General features: G+C 46.1%; 10 non-coding genes across 10 annotated transcripts; all 10 read left to right on the forward strand.

Annotated features, from left to right (window-relative positions):
- Positions 1-1,353: 1,353 nt before the first annotated feature.
- On the forward strand, positions 1,354-1,544 carry LOC142280023 (U2 spliceosomal RNA). The gene has a single exon (XR_012742393.1). It is a non-coding gene; the product is annotated as a U2 spliceosomal RNA (small nuclear RNA).
- Positions 1,545-2,931: 1,387 nt separating this feature from the next.
- On the forward strand, positions 2,932-3,122 carry LOC142280141 (U2 spliceosomal RNA). Its single transcript, XR_012742492.1, has one exon. It is a non-coding gene; the product is annotated as a U2 spliceosomal RNA (small nuclear RNA).
- Positions 3,123-4,509: 1,387 nt separating this feature from the next.
- On the forward strand, positions 4,510-4,700 carry LOC142280153 (U2 spliceosomal RNA). Its single transcript, XR_012742503.1, has one exon. It is a non-coding gene; the product is annotated as a U2 spliceosomal RNA (small nuclear RNA).
- A 1,387-nt stretch (positions 4,701-6,087) lies between these two features.
- Positions 6,088-6,278, forward strand: LOC142280165 (U2 spliceosomal RNA). Its single transcript, XR_012742514.1, has one exon. It is a non-coding gene; the product is annotated as a U2 spliceosomal RNA (small nuclear RNA).
- Positions 6,279-7,665: 1,387 nt separating this feature from the next.
- Positions 7,666-7,856, forward strand: LOC142280177 (U2 spliceosomal RNA). Its single transcript, XR_012742525.1, has one exon. It is a non-coding gene; the product is annotated as a U2 spliceosomal RNA (small nuclear RNA).
- Positions 7,857-9,243: 1,387 nt separating this feature from the next.
- Positions 9,244-9,434, forward strand: LOC142280029 (U2 spliceosomal RNA). The gene has a single exon (XR_012742399.1). It is a non-coding gene; the product is annotated as a U2 spliceosomal RNA (small nuclear RNA).
- Positions 9,435-10,821: 1,387 nt separating this feature from the next.
- Positions 10,822-11,012, forward strand: LOC142280042 (U2 spliceosomal RNA). Its single transcript, XR_012742410.1, has one exon. It is a non-coding gene; the product is annotated as a U2 spliceosomal RNA (small nuclear RNA).
- Positions 11,013-12,399: 1,387 nt separating this feature from the next.
- Positions 12,400-12,590, forward strand: LOC142280054 (U2 spliceosomal RNA). The gene has a single exon (XR_012742421.1). It is a non-coding gene; the product is annotated as a U2 spliceosomal RNA (small nuclear RNA).
- Positions 12,591-13,977: 1,387 nt separating this feature from the next.
- On the forward strand, positions 13,978-14,168 carry LOC142280066 (U2 spliceosomal RNA). The gene has a single exon (XR_012742432.1). It is a non-coding gene; the product is annotated as a U2 spliceosomal RNA (small nuclear RNA).
- Positions 14,169-15,555: 1,387 nt separating this feature from the next.
- Positions 15,556-15,746, forward strand: LOC142280078 (U2 spliceosomal RNA). The gene has a single exon (XR_012742443.1). It is a non-coding gene; the product is annotated as a U2 spliceosomal RNA (small nuclear RNA).
- Positions 15,747-16,189: the final 443 nt, after the last annotated feature.

A 16,189-nucleotide genomic window follows, 5' to 3' on the forward strand; every position in this document is an offset into this window, starting at 1 on the left:
CCTGATTCATATTAGCCCGATTTAATGAATTGGAAGAAAGCATACGTCTTCATATGCACCTCAATTTGGCCCATTCACTTTTCACACTTCCTCCTTTTGTTTTTTATCTTTCACACTTTTGACTTTCTTTATTCATCCAAATAGCAAACTCATCACCACTCAACCTGACCAACTCGGCTATGTCCCCGTGCTGCAGTTCTCTGTCTTATCTAGATCATTTGCAATTGAATGGAATAGATCCCTTTTGGACAAAGTGGATTCACCTGCTGCTGCAGTGACCACAGGTGTGATAAGATCTAGAATTGGCATCTGGTGCGATCTCTCCGCTTCCACTCCAAAGAAAGTTACCTGTTTATTCCTATCATGCATTGGTTTTTGGGGTTTTCTTTGAGTAATGATGATCTCTTTAGTAGTCTGTTGGCGCCCTCTCCTGGAGGAATAGTTTGCTTGCTCTTGGACATTCTAAAAGAGAGGTCATGATAGACATTGAGCTTCTGAGCTCAATTGGGGACAGTCATGGGTGATGAATGTTTGCAACCTACTGCGAAGCCTCATACCGCAATATAAGGAACGTCAAATACTAAGAAAGGGCGGCCTATGAAAGAATTACTACTTTCAATAAGTACACTTAAACGGCTAATTGGGAATAGAAAAACTGTAAAAAGCCCTCTGAGAAAGCCCCCCTCTAACCTTTGATAGTAAGCTTTTCTGTAGTCTGCCTGTTGATGTATTTTCCGTTTGAACTGTGCACAACATGAAGAGACGGAACACTGGCGGCTTGTCACAATGCCCCCCGATGACATCACAATAGCGCTGCTGCCTAGAAAACAAGCTGCGCAGAAGAAGTTGTTCTTTGGGTGGGAGGGTGGGCTAGTGGAAGGAGGGGGCAATCTCTTTTTTTCCCGGGTGGTAGGGGGATGACAGGAGAAGGGAAGCGGGTGGTGAGAAAGGTACAGAGGGCAGGGTTTGGGGGCTGGGAAGGAAAGGGAAAAGATTAGGGTTTGGGGATGATGAAAGGGCTTTCTACGGGTAAGGATGGCAAAGGGTGGCAGTGACGGAAAGTCAGGCAACCTGTCCTGTCCGTCTTTTTGTATCGTGAATTGGAAAGACTGCAAGGGGGAGGGGAGTTGCTTGCGCCCTAAAGGAGGAGTTATTCAGATTCATTGCAGTGGGCGGCGGCTGCAAAACGCACCATTCTTCTTGTTTTTGCTCTGCAAAGCAGCCTTTTCAAGGGTTGGCTTGGGTGACAAAATGTCTTGTGTAGGCGTGGGTTTGTCTCCCTCTCGCTCTCTCTCCCTAAGATGTGTCCGGCATAGGCCAGGGTGCCACTCGAGGCCCAAACCAATTCTGGTTATCGCTTCTCGGCCTTTTGGCTAAGATCAAGTGTAGTATCTGTTCTTATCAGTTTAATATCTGATACGTCCCCTATCTGGGGACCATATATTAAATGGATTTTTAGAACAGGGAGATGGAAAAAGAGCTTGCTCTGTCCACTCCACGCATTGACCTGGTATTGCAGTACCTCCAGGAACGGTGCACCCCTTCTTAACCCAGTTTCCAAAAGCAGAACTCAATTCACCTGATTCATATTAGCCCGATTTAATGAATTGGAAGAAAGCATACGTCTTCATATGCACCTCAATTTGGCCCATTCACTTTTCACACTTCCTCCTTTTGTTTTTTATCTTTCACACTTTTGACTTTCTTTATTCATCCAAATAGCAAACTCATCACCACTCAACCTGACCAACTCGGCTATGTCCCCGTGCTGCAGTTCTCTGTCTTATCTAGATCATTTGCAATTGAATGGAATAGATCCCTTTTGGACAAAGTGGATTCACCTGCTGCTGCAGTGACCACAGGTGTGATAAGATCTAGAATTGGCATCTGGTGCGATCTCTCCGCTTCCACTCCAAAGAAAGTTACCTGTTTATTCCTATCATGCATTGGTTTTTGGGGTTTTCTTTGAGTAATGATGATCTCTTTAGTAGTCTGTTGGCGCCCTCTCCTGGAGGAATAGTTTGCTTGCTCTTGGACATTCTAAAAGAGAGGTCATGATAGACATTGAGCTTCTGAGCTCAATTGGGGACAGTCATGGGTGATGAATGTTTGCAACCTACTGCGAAGCCTCATACCGCAATATAAGGAACGTCAAATACTAAGAAAGGGCGGCCTATGAAAGAATTACTACTTTCAATAAGTACACTTAAACGGCTAATTGGGAATAGAAAAACTGTAAAAAGCCCTCTGAGAAAGCCCCCCTCTAACCTTTGATAGTAAGCTTTTCTGTAGTCTGCCTGTTGATGTATTTTCCGTTTGAACTGTGCACAACATGAAGAGACGGAACACTGGCGGCTTGTCACAATGCCCCCCGATGACATCACAATAGCGCTGCTGCCTAGAAAACAAGCTGCGCAGAAGAAGTTGTTCTTTGGGTGGGAGGGTGGGCTAGTGGAAGGAGGGGGCAATCTCTTTTTTTCCCGGGTGGTAGGGGGATGACAGGAGAAGGGAAGCGGGTGGTGAGAAAGGTACAGAGGGCAGGGTTTGGGGGCTGGGAAGGAAAGGGAAAAGATTAGGGTTTGGGGATGATGAAAGGGCTTTCTACGGGTAAGGATGGCAAAGGGTGGCAGTGACGGAAAGTCAGGCAACCTGTCCTGTCCGTCTTTTTGTATCGTGAATTGGAAAGACTGCAAGGGGGAGGGGAGTTGCTTGCGCCCTAAAGGAGGAGTTATTCAGATTCATTGCAGTGGGCGGCGGCTGCAAAACGCACCATTCTTCTTGTTTTTGCTCTGCAAAGCAGCCTTTTCAAGGGTTGGCTTGGGTGACAAAATGTCTTGTGTAGGCGTGGGTTTGTCTCCCTCTCGCTCTCTCTCCCTAAGATGTGTCCGGCATAGGCCAGGGTGCCACTCGAGGCCCAAACCAATTCTGGTTATCGCTTCTCGGCCTTTTGGCTAAGATCAAGTGTAGTATCTGTTCTTATCAGTTTAATATCTGATACGTCCCCTATCTGGGGACCATATATTAAATGGATTTTTAGAACAGGGAGATGGAAAAAGAGCTTGCTCTGTCCACTCCACGCATTGACCTGGTATTGCAGTACCTCCAGGAACGGTGCACCCCTTCTTAACCCAGTTTCCAAAAGCAGAACTCAATTCACCTGATTCATATTAGCCCGATTTAATGAATTGGAAGAAAGCATACGTCTTCATATGCACCTCAATTTGGCCCATTCACTTTTCACACTTCCTCCTTTTGTTTTTTATCTTTCACACTTTTGACTTTCTTTATTCATCCAAATAGCAAACTCATCACCACTCAACCTGACCAACTCGGCTATGTCCCCGTGCTGCAGTTCTCTGTCTTATCTAGATCATTTGCAATTGAATGGAATAGATCCCTTTTGGACAAAGTGGATTCACCTGCTGCTGCAGTGACCACAGGTGTGATAAGATCTAGAATTGGCATCTGGTGCGATCTCTCCGCTTCCACTCCAAAGAAAGTTACCTGTTTATTCCTATCATGCATTGGTTTTTGGGGTTTTCTTTGAGTAATGATGATCTCTTTAGTAGTCTGTTGGCGCCCTCTCCTGGAGGAATAGTTTGCTTGCTCTTGGACATTCTAAAAGAGAGGTCATGATAGACATTGAGCTTCTGAGCTCAATTGGGGACAGTCATGGGTGATGAATGTTTGCAACCTACTGCGAAGCCTCATACCGCAATATAAGGAACGTCAAATACTAAGAAAGGGCGGCCTATGAAAGAATTACTACTTTCAATAAGTACACTTAAACGGCTAATTGGGAATAGAAAAACTGTAAAAAGCCCTCTGAGAAAGCCCCCCTCTAACCTTTGATAGTAAGCTTTTCTGTAGTCTGCCTGTTGATGTATTTTCCGTTTGAACTGTGCACAACATGAAGAGACGGAACACTGGCGGCTTGTCACAATGCCCCCCGATGACATCACAATAGCGCTGCTGCCTAGAAAACAAGCTGCGCAGAAGAAGTTGTTCTTTGGGTGGGAGGGTGGGCTAGTGGAAGGAGGGGGCAATCTCTTTTTTTCCCGGGTGGTAGGGGGATGACAGGAGAAGGGAAGCGGGTGGTGAGAAAGGTACAGAGGGCAGGGTTTGGGGGCTGGGAAGGAAAGGGAAAAGATTAGGGTTTGGGGATGATGAAAGGGCTTTCTACGGGTAAGGATGGCAAAGGGTGGCAGTGACGGAAAGTCAGGCAACCTGTCCTGTCCGTCTTTTTGTATCGTGAATTGGAAAGACTGCAAGGGGGAGGGGAGTTGCTTGCGCCCTAAAGGAGGAGTTATTCAGATTCATTGCAGTGGGCGGCGGCTGCAAAACGCACCATTCTTCTTGTTTTTGCTCTGCAAAGCAGCCTTTTCAAGGGTTGGCTTGGGTGACAAAATGTCTTGTGTAGGCGTGGGTTTGTCTCCCTCTCGCTCTCTCTCCCTAAGATGTGTCCGGCATAGGCCAGGGTGCCACTCGAGGCCCAAACCAATTCTGGTTATCGCTTCTCGGCCTTTTGGCTAAGATCAAGTGTAGTATCTGTTCTTATCAGTTTAATATCTGATACGTCCCCTATCTGGGGACCATATATTAAATGGATTTTTAGAACAGGGAGATGGAAAAAGAGCTTGCTCTGTCCACTCCACGCATTGACCTGGTATTGCAGTACCTCCAGGAACGGTGCACCCCTTCTTAACCCAGTTTCCAAAAGCAGAACTCAATTCACCTGATTCATATTAGCCCGATTTAATGAATTGGAAGAAAGCATACGTCTTCATATGCACCTCAATTTGGCCCATTCACTTTTCACACTTCCTCCTTTTGTTTTTTATCTTTCACACTTTTGACTTTCTTTATTCATCCAAATAGCAAACTCATCACCACTCAACCTGACCAACTCGGCTATGTCCCCGTGCTGCAGTTCTCTGTCTTATCTAGATCATTTGCAATTGAATGGAATAGATCCCTTTTGGACAAAGTGGATTCACCTGCTGCTGCAGTGACCACAGGTGTGATAAGATCTAGAATTGGCATCTGGTGCGATCTCTCCGCTTCCACTCCAAAGAAAGTTACCTGTTTATTCCTATCATGCATTGGTTTTTGGGGTTTTCTTTGAGTAATGATGATCTCTTTAGTAGTCTGTTGGCGCCCTCTCCTGGAGGAATAGTTTGCTTGCTCTTGGACATTCTAAAAGAGAGGTCATGATAGACATTGAGCTTCTGAGCTCAATTGGGGACAGTCATGGGTGATGAATGTTTGCAACCTACTGCGAAGCCTCATACCGCAATATAAGGAACGTCAAATACTAAGAAAGGGCGGCCTATGAAAGAATTACTACTTTCAATAAGTACACTTAAACGGCTAATTGGGAATAGAAAAACTGTAAAAAGCCCTCTGAGAAAGCCCCCCTCTAACCTTTGATAGTAAGCTTTTCTGTAGTCTGCCTGTTGATGTATTTTCCGTTTGAACTGTGCACAACATGAAGAGACGGAACACTGGCGGCTTGTCACAATGCCCCCCGATGACATCACAATAGCGCTGCTGCCTAGAAAACAAGCTGCGCAGAAGAAGTTGTTCTTTGGGTGGGAGGGTGGGCTAGTGGAAGGAGGGGGCAATCTCTTTTTTTCCCGGGTGGTAGGGGGATGACAGGAGAAGGGAAGCGGGTGGTGAGAAAGGTACAGAGGGCAGGGTTTGGGGGCTGGGAAGGAAAGGGAAAAGATTAGGGTTTGGGGATGATGAAAGGGCTTTCTACGGGTAAGGATGGCAAAGGGTGGCAGTGACGGAAAGTCAGGCAACCTGTCCTGTCCGTCTTTTTGTATCGTGAATTGGAAAGACTGCAAGGGGGAGGGGAGTTGCTTGCGCCCTAAAGGAGGAGTTATTCAGATTCATTGCAGTGGGCGGCGGCTGCAAAACGCACCATTCTTCTTGTTTTTGCTCTGCAAAGCAGCCTTTTCAAGGGTTGGCTTGGGTGACAAAATGTCTTGTGTAGGCGTGGGTTTGTCTCCCTCTCGCTCTCTCTCCCTAAGATGTGTCCGGCATAGGCCAGGGTGCCACTCGAGGCCCAAACCAATTCTGGTTATCGCTTCTCGGCCTTTTGGCTAAGATCAAGTGTAGTATCTGTTCTTATCAGTTTAATATCTGATACGTCCCCTATCTGGGGACCATATATTAAATGGATTTTTAGAACAGGGAGATGGAAAAAGAGCTTGCTCTGTCCACTCCACGCATTGACCTGGTATTGCAGTACCTCCAGGAACGGTGCACCCCTTCTTAACCCAGTTTCCAAAAGCAGAACTCAATTCACCTGATTCATATTAGCCCGATTTAATGAATTGGAAGAAAGCATACGTCTTCATATGCACCTCAATTTGGCCCATTCACTTTTCACACTTCCTCCTTTTGTTTTTTATCTTTCACACTTTTGACTTTCTTTATTCATCCAAATAGCAAACTCATCACCACTCAACCTGACCAACTCGGCTATGTCCCCGTGCTGCAGTTCTCTGTCTTATCTAGATCATTTGCAATTGAATGGAATAGATCCCTTTTGGACAAAGTGGATTCACCTGCTGCTGCAGTGACCACAGGTGTGATAAGATCTAGAATTGGCATCTGGTGCGATCTCTCCGCTTCCACTCCAAAGAAAGTTACCTGTTTATTCCTATCATGCATTGGTTTTTGGGGTTTTCTTTGAGTAATGATGATCTCTTTAGTAGTCTGTTGGCGCCCTCTCCTGGAGGAATAGTTTGCTTGCTCTTGGACATTCTAAAAGAGAGGTCATGATAGACATTGAGCTTCTGAGCTCAATTGGGGACAGTCATGGGTGATGAATGTTTGCAACCTACTGCGAAGCCTCATACCGCAATATAAGGAACGTCAAATACTAAGAAAGGGCGGCCTATGAAAGAATTACTACTTTCAATAAGTACACTTAAACGGCTAATTGGGAATAGAAAAACTGTAAAAAGCCCTCTGAGAAAGCCCCCCTCTAACCTTTGATAGTAAGCTTTTCTGTAGTCTGCCTGTTGATGTATTTTCCGTTTGAACTGTGCACAACATGAAGAGACGGAACACTGGCGGCTTGTCACAATGCCCCCCGATGACATCACAATAGCGCTGCTGCCTAGAAAACAAGCTGCGCAGAAGAAGTTGTTCTTTGGGTGGGAGGGTGGGCTAGTGGAAGGAGGGGGCAATCTCTTTTTTTCCCGGGTGGTAGGGGGATGACAGGAGAAGGGAAGCGGGTGGTGAGAAAGGTACAGAGGGCAGGGTTTGGGGGCTGGGAAGGAAAGGGAAAAGATTAGGGTTTGGGGATGATGAAAGGGCTTTCTACGGGTAAGGATGGCAAAGGGTGGCAGTGACGGAAAGTCAGGCAACCTGTCCTGTCCGTCTTTTTGTATCGTGAATTGGAAAGACTGCAAGGGGGAGGGGAGTTGCTTGCGCCCTAAAGGAGGAGTTATTCAGATTCATTGCAGTGGGCGGCGGCTGCAAAACGCACCATTCTTCTTGTTTTTGCTCTGCAAAGCAGCCTTTTCAAGGGTTGGCTTGGGTGACAAAATGTCTTGTGTAGGCGTGGGTTTGTCTCCCTCTCGCTCTCTCTCCCTAAGATGTGTCCGGCATAGGCCAGGGTGCCACTCGAGGCCCAAACCAATTCTGGTTATCGCTTCTCGGCCTTTTGGCTAAGATCAAGTGTAGTATCTGTTCTTATCAGTTTAATATCTGATACGTCCCCTATCTGGGGACCATATATTAAATGGATTTTTAGAACAGGGAGATGGAAAAAGAGCTTGCTCTGTCCACTCCACGCATTGACCTGGTATTGCAGTACCTCCAGGAACGGTGCACCCCTTCTTAACCCAGTTTCCAAAAGCAGAACTCAATTCACCTGATTCATATTAGCCCGATTTAATGAATTGGAAGAAAGCATACGTCTTCATATGCACCTCAATTTGGCCCATTCACTTTTCACACTTCCTCCTTTTGTTTTTTATCTTTCACACTTTTGACTTTCTTTATTCATCCAAATAGCAAACTCATCACCACTCAACCTGACCAACTCGGCTATGTCCCCGTGCTGCAGTTCTCTGTCTTATCTAGATCATTTGCAATTGAATGGAATAGATCCCTTTTGGACAAAGTGGATTCACCTGCTGCTGCAGTGACCACAGGTGTGATAAGATCTAGAATTGGCATCTGGTGCGATCTCTCCGCTTCCACTCCAAAGAAAGTTACCTGTTTATTCCTATCATGCATTGGTTTTTGGGGTTTTCTTTGAGTAATGATGATCTCTTTAGTAGTCTGTTGGCGCCCTCTCCTGGAGGAATAGTTTGCTTGCTCTTGGACATTCTAAAAGAGAGGTCATGATAGACATTGAGCTTCTGAGCTCAATTGGGGACAGTCATGGGTGATGAATGTTTGCAACCTACTGCGAAGCCTCATACCGCAATATAAGGAACGTCAAATACTAAGAAAGGGCGGCCTATGAAAGAATTACTACTTTCAATAAGTACACTTAAATGGCTAATTGGGAATAGAAAAACTGTAAAAAGCCCTCTGAGAAAGCCCCCCTCTAACCTTTGATAGTAAGCTTTTCTGTAGTCTGCCTGTTGATGTATTTTCCGTTTGAACTGTGCACAACATGAAGAGACGGAACACTGGCGGCTTGTCACAATGCCCCCCGATGACATCACAATAGCGCTGCTGCCTAGAAAACAAGCTGCGCAGAAGAAGTTGTTCTTTGGGTGGGAGGGTGGGCTAGTGGAAGGAGGGGGCAATCTCTTTTTTTCCCGGGTGGTAGGGGGATGACAGGAGAAGGGAAGCGGGTGGTGAGAAAGGTACAGAGGGCAGGGTTTGGGGGCTGGGAAGGAAAGGGAAAAGATTAGGGTTTGGGGATGATGAAAGGGCTTTCTACGGGTAAGGATGGCAAAGGGTGGCAGTGACGGAAAGTCAGGCAACCTGTCCTGTCCGTCTTTTTGTATCGTGAATTGGAAAGACTGCAAGGGGGAGGGGAGTTGCTTGCGCCCTAAAGGAGGAGTTATTCAGATTCATTGCAGTGGGCGGCGGCTGCAAAACGCACCATTCTTCTTGTTTTTGCTCTGCAAAGCAGCCTTTTCAAGGGTTGGCTTGGGTGACAAAATGTCTTGTGTAGGCGTGGGTTTGTCTCCCTCTCGCTCTCTCTCCCTAAGATGTGTCCGGCATAGGCCAGGGTGCCACTCGAGGCCCAAACCAATTCTGGTTATCGCTTCTCGGCCTTTTGGCTAAGATCAAGTGTAGTATCTGTTCTTATCAGTTTAATATCTGATACGTCCCCTATCTGGGGACCATATATTAAATGGATTTTTAGAACAGGGAGATGGAAAAAGAGCTTGCTCTGTCCACTCCACGCATTGACCTGGTATTGCAGTACCTCCAGGAACGGTGCACCCCTTCTTAACCCAGTTTCCAAAAGCAGAACTCAATTCACCTGATTCATATTAGCCCGATTTAATGAATTGGAAGAAAGCATACGTCTTCATATGCACCTCAATTTGGCCCATTCACTTTTCACACTTCCTCCTTTTGTTTTTTATCTTTCACACTTTTGACTTTCTTTATTCATCCAAATAGCAAACTCATCACCACTCAACCTGACCAACTCGGCTATGTCCCCGTGCTGCAGTTCTCTGTCTTATCTAGATCATCTGCAATTGAATGGAATAGATCCCTTTTGGACAAAGTGGATTCACCTGCTGCTGCAGTGACCACAGGTGTGATAAGATCTAGAATTGGCATCTGGTGCGATCTCTCCGCTTCCACTCCAAAGAAAGTTACCTGTTTATTCCTATCATGCATTGGTTTTTGGGGTTTTCTTTGAGTAATGATGATCTCTTTAGTAGTCTGTTGGCGCCCTCTCCTGGAGGAATAGTTTGCTTGCTCTTGGACATTCTAAAAGAGAGGTCATGATAGACATTGAGCTTCTGAGCTCAATTGGGGACAGTCATGGGTGATGAATGTTTGCAACCTACTGCGAAGCCTCATACCGCAATATAAGGAACGTCAAATACTAAGAAAGGGCGGCCTATGAAAGAATTACTACTTTCAATAAGTACACTTAAACGGCTAATTGGGAATAGAAAAACTGTAAAAAGCCCTCTGAGAAAGCCCCCCTCTAACCTTTGATAGTAAGCTTTTCTGTAGTCTGCCTGTTGATGTATTTTCCGTTTGAACTGTGCACAACATGAAGAGACGGAACACTGGCGGCTTGTCACAATGCCCCCCGATGACATCACAATAGCGCTGCTGCCTAGAAAACAAGCTGCGCAGAAGAAGTTGTTCTTTGGGTGGGAGGGTGGGCTAGTGGAAGGAGGGGGCAATCTCTTTTTTTCCCGGGTGGTAGGGGGATGACAGGAGAAGGGAAGCGGGTGGTGAGAAAGGTACAGAGGGCAGGGTTTGGGGGCTGGGAAGGAAAGGGAAAAGATTAGGGTTTGGGGATGATGAAAGGGCTTTCTACGGGTAAGGATGGCAAAGGGTGGCAGTGACGGAAAGTCAGGCAACCTGTCCTGTCCGTCTTTTTGTATCGTGAATTGGAAAGACTGCAAGGGGGAGGGGAGTTGCTTGCGCCCTAAAGGAGGAGTTATTCAGATTCATTGCAGTGGGCGGCGGCTGCAAAACGCACCATTCTTCTTGTTTTTGCTCTGCAAAGCAGCCTTTTCAAGGGTTGGCTTGGGTGACAAAATGTCTTGTGTAGGCGTGGGTTTGTCTCCCTCTCGCTCTCTCTCCCTAAGATGTGTCCGGCATAGGCCAGGGTGCCACTCGAGGCCCAAACCAATTCTGGTTATCGCTTCTCGGCCTTTTGGCTAAGATCAAGTGTAGTATCTGTTCTTATCAGTTTAATATCTGATACGTCCCCTATCTGGGGACCATATATTAAATGGATTTTTAGAACAGGGAGATGGAAAAAGAGCTTGCTCTGTCCACTCCACGCATTGACCTGGTATTGCAGTACCTCCAGGAACGGTGCACCCCTTCTTAACCCAGTTTCCAAAAGCAGAACTCAATTCACCTGATTCATATTAGCCCGATTTAATGAATTGGAAGAAAGCATACGTCTTCATATGCACCTCAATTTGGCCCATTCACTTTTCACACTTCCTCCTTTTGTTTTTTATCTTTCACACTTTTGACTTTCTTTATTCATCCAAATAGCAAACTCATCACCACTCAACCTGACCAACTCGGCTATGTCCCCGTGCTGCAGTTCTCTGTCTTATCTAGATCATTTGCAATTGAATGGAATAGATCCCTTTTGGACAAAGTGGATTCACCTGCTGCTGCAGTGACCACAGGTGTGATAAGATCTAGAATTGGCATCTGGTGCGATCTCTCCGCTTCCACTCCAAAGAAAGTTAACTGTTTATTCCTATCATGCATTGGTTTTTGGGGTTTTCTTTGAGTAATGATGATCTCTTTAGTAGTCTGTTGGCGCCCTCTCCTGGAGGAATAGTTTGCTTGCTCTTGGACATTCTAAAAGAGAGGTCATGATAGACATTGAGCTTCTGAGCTCAATTGGGGACAGTCATGGGTGATGAATGTTTGCAACCTACTGCGAAGCCTCATACCGCAATATAAGGAACGTCAAATACTAAGAAAGGGCGGCCTATGAAAGAATTACTACTTTCAATAAGTACACTTAAACGGCTAATTGGGAATAGAAAAACTGTAAAAAGCCCTCTGAGAAAGCCCCCCTCTAACCTTTGATAGTAAGCTTTTCTGTAGTCTGCCTGTTGATGTATTTTCCGTTTGAACTGTGCACAACATGAAGAGACGGAACACTGGCGGCTTGTCACAATGCCCCCCGATGACATCACAATAGCGCTGCTGCCTAGAAAACAAGCTGCGCAGAAGAAGTTGTTCTTTGGGTGGGAGGGTGGGCTAGTGGAAGGAGGGGGCAATCTCTTTTTTTCCCGGGTGGTAGGGGGATGACAGGAGAAGGGAAGCGGGTGGTGAGAAAGGTACAGAGGGCAGGGTTTGGGGGCTGGGAAGGAAAGGGAAAAGATTAGGGTTTGGGGATGATGAAAGGGCTTTCTACGGGTAAGGATGGCAAAGGGTGGCAGTGACGGAAAGTCAGGCAACCTGTCCTGTCCGTCTTTTTGTATCGTGAATTGGAAAGACTGCAAGGGGGAGGGGAGTTGCTTGCGCCCTAAAGGAGGAGTTATTCAGATTCATTGCAGTGGGCGGCGGCTGCAAAACGCACCATTCTTCTTGTTTTTGCTCTGCAAAGCAGCCTTTTCAAGGGTTGGCTTGGGTGACAAAATGTCTTGTGTAGGCGTGGGTTTGTCTCCCTCTCGCTCTCTCTCCCTAAGATGTGTCCGGCATAGGCCAGGGTGCCACTCGAGGCCCAAACCAATTCTGGTTATCGCTTCTCGGCCTTTTGGCTAAGATCAAGTGTAGTATCTGTTCTTATCAGTTTAATATCTGATACGTCCCCTATCTGGGGACCATATATTAAATGGATTTTTAGAACAGGGAGATGGAAAAAGAGCTTGCTCTGTCCACTCCACGCATTGACCTGGTATTGCAGTACCTCCAGGAACGGTGCACCCCTTCTTAACCCAGTTTCCAAAAGCAGAACTCAATTCACCTGATTCATATTAGCCCGATTTAATGAATTGGAAGAAAGCATACGTCTTCATATGCACCTCAATTTGGCCCATTCACTTTTCACACTTCCTCCTTTTGTTTTTTATCTTTCACACTTTTGACTTTCTTTATTCATCCAAATAGCAAACTCATCACCACTCAACCTGACCAACTCGGCTATGTCCCCGTGCTGCAGTTCTCTGTCTTATCTAGATCATTTGCAATTGAATGGAATAGATCCCTTTTGGACAAAGTGGATTCACCTGCTGCTGCAGTGACCACAGGTGTGATAAGATCTAGAATTGGCATCTGGTGCGATCTCTCCGCTTCCACTCCAAAGAAAGTTACCTGTTTATTCCTATCATGCATTGGTTTTTGGGGTTTTCTTTGAGTAATGATGATCTCTTTAGTAGTCTGTTGGCGCCCTCTCCTGGAGGAATAGTTTGCTTGCTCTTGGACATTCTAAAAGAGAGGTCATGATAGACATTGAGCTTCTGAGCTCAATTGGGGACAGTCATGGGTGATGAATGTTTGCAACCTACTGCGAAGCCTCATACCGCAATATAAGGAACGTCAAATACTAAGAAAGGGCGGCCTATGAAAGAATTACTACTTTCAATAAGTACACTTAAACGGCTAATTGGGAATAGAAAAACTGTAAAAAGCCCTCTGAGAAAGCCCCCCTCTAACCTTTGATAGTAAGCTTTTCTGTAGTCTGCCTGTTGATGTATTTTCCGTTTGAACTGTGCACAACATGAAGAGACGGAACACTGGCGGCTTGTCACAATGCCCCCCGATGACATCACAATAGCGCTGCTGCCTAGAAAACAAGCTGCGCAGAAGAAGTTGTTCTTTGGGTGGGAGGGTGGGCTAGTGGAAGGAGGGGGCAATCTCTTTTTTTCCCGGGTGGTAGGGGGATGACAGGAGAAGGGAAGCGGGTGGTGAGAAAGGTACAGAGGGCAGGGTTTGGGGGCTGGGAAGGAAAGGGAAAAGATTAGGGTTTGGGGATGATGAAAGGGCTTTCTACGGGTAAGGATGGCAAAGGGTGGCAGTGACGGAAAGTCAGGCAACCTGTCCTGTCCGTCTTTTTGTATCGTGAATTGGAAAGACTGCAAGGGGGAGGGGAGTTGCTTGCGCCCTAAAGGAGGAGTTATTCAGATTCATTGCAGTGGGCGGCGGCTGCAAAACGCACCATTCTTCTTGTTTTTGCTCTGCAAAGCAGCCTTTTCAAGGGTTGGCTTGGGTGACAAAATGTCTTGTGTAGGCGTGGGTTTGTCTCCCTCTCGCTCTCTCTCCCTAAGATGTGTCCGGCATAGGCCAGGGTGCCACTCGAGGCCCAAACCAATTCTGGTTATCGCTTCTCGGCCTTTTGGCTAAGATCAAGTGTAGTATCTGTTCTTATCAGTTTAATATCTGATACGTCCCCTATCTGGGGACCATATATTAAATGGATTTTTAGAACAGGGAGATGGAAAAAGAGCTTGCTCTGTCCACTCCACGCATTGACCTGGTATTGCAGTACCTCCAGGAACGGTGCACCCCTTCTTAACCCAGTTTCCAAAAGCAGAACTCAATTCACCTGATTCATATTAGCCCGATTTAATGAATTGGAAGAAAGCATACGTCTTCATATGCACCTCAATTTGGCCCATTCACTTTTCACACTTCCTCCTTTTGTTTTTTATCTTTCACACTTTTGACTTTCTTTATTCATCCAAATAGCAAACTCATCACCACTCAACCTGACCAACTCGGCTATGTCCCCGTGCTGCAGTTCTCTGTCTTATCTAGATCATTTGCAATTGAATGGAATAGATCCCTTTTGGACAAAGTGGATTCACCTGCTGCTGCAGTGACCACAGGTGTGATAAGATCTAGAATTGGCATCTGGTGCGATCTCTCCGCTTCCACTCCAAAGAAAGTTACCTGTTTATTCCTATCATGCATTGGTTTTTGGGGTTTTCTTTGAGTAATGATGATCTCTTTAGTAGTCTGTTGGCGCCCTCTCCTGGAGGAATAGTTTGCTTGCTCTTGGACATTCTAAAAGAGAGGTCATGATAGACATTGAGCTTCTGAGCTCAATTGGGGACAGTCATGGGTGATGAATGTTTGCAACCTACTGCGAAGCCTCATACCGCAATATAAGGAACGTCAAATACTAAGAAAGGGCGGCCTATGAAAGAATTACTACTTTCAATAAGTACACTTAAACGGCTAATTGGGAATAGAAAAACTGTAAAAAGCCCTCTGAGAAAGCCCCCCTCTAACCTTTGATAGTAAGCTTTTCTGTAGTCTGCCTGTTGATGTATTTTCCGTTTGAACTGTGCACAACATGAAGAGACGGAACACTGGCGGCTTGTCACAATGCCCCCCGATGACATCACAATAGCGCTGCTGCCTAGAAAACAAGCTGCGCAGAAGAAGTTGTTCTTTGGGTGGGAGGGTGGGCTAGTGGAAGGAGGGGGCAATCTCTTTTTTTCCCGGGTGGTAGGGGGATGACAGGAGAAGGGAAGCGGGTGGTGAGAAAGGTACAGAGGGCAGGGTTTGGGGGCTGGGAAGGAAAGGGAAAAGATTAGGGTTTGGGGATGATGAAAGGGCTTTCTACGGGTAAGGATGGCAAAGGGTGGCAGTGACGGAAAGTCAGGCAACCTGTCCTGTCCGTCTTTTTGTATCGTGAATTGGAAAGACTGCAAGGGGGAGGGGAGTTGCTTGCGCCCTAAAGGAGGAGTTATTCAGATTCATTGCAGTGGGCGGCGGCTGCAAAACGCACCATTCTTCTTGTTTTTGCTCTGCAAAGCAGCCTTTTCAAGGGTTGGCTTGGGTGACAAAATGTCTTGTGTAGGCGTGGGTTTGTCTCCCTCTCGCTCTCTCTCCCTAAGATGTGTCCGGCATAGGCCAGGGTGCCACTCGAGGCCCAAACCAATTCTGGTTATCGCTTCTCGGCCTTTTGGCTAAGATCAAGTGTAGTATCTGTTCTTATCAGTTTAATATCTGATACGTCCCCTATCTGGGGACCATATATTAAATGGATTTTTAGAACAGGGAGATGGAAAAAGAGCTTGCTCTGTCCACTCCACGCATTGACCTGGTATTGCAGTACCTCCAGGAACGGTGCACCCCTTCTTAACCCAGTTTCCAAAAGCAGAACTCAATTCACCTGATTCATATTAGCCCGATTTAATGAATTGGAAGAAAGCATACGTCTTCATATGCACCTCAATTTGGCCCATTCACTTTTCACACTTCCTCCTTTTGTTTTTTATCTTTCACACTTTTGACTTTCTTTATTCATCCAAATAGCAAACTCATCACCACTCAACCTGACCAACTCGGCTATGTCCCCGTGCTGCAGTTCTCTGTCTTATCTAGATCATTTGCAATTGAATGGAATAGATCCCTTTTGGACAAAGTGGATTCACCTGCTGCTGCAGTGACCACAGGTGTGATAAGATCTAGAATTGGCATCTGGTGCGATCTCTCCGCTTCCACTCCAAAGAAAGTTACCTGTTTATTCCTATCATGCATTGGTTTTTGGGGTTTTCTTTGAGTAATGATGATCTCTTTA

This window comes from Anomaloglossus baeobatrachus, unplaced genomic scaffold (genome assembly GCF_048569485.1).
Source record: "Anomaloglossus baeobatrachus isolate aAnoBae1 unplaced genomic scaffold, aAnoBae1.hap1 Scaffold_448, whole genome shotgun sequence".
In the NCBI taxonomy this organism is placed as follows: domain Eukaryota; kingdom Metazoa; phylum Chordata; class Amphibia; order Anura; family Aromobatidae; genus Anomaloglossus; species Anomaloglossus baeobatrachus.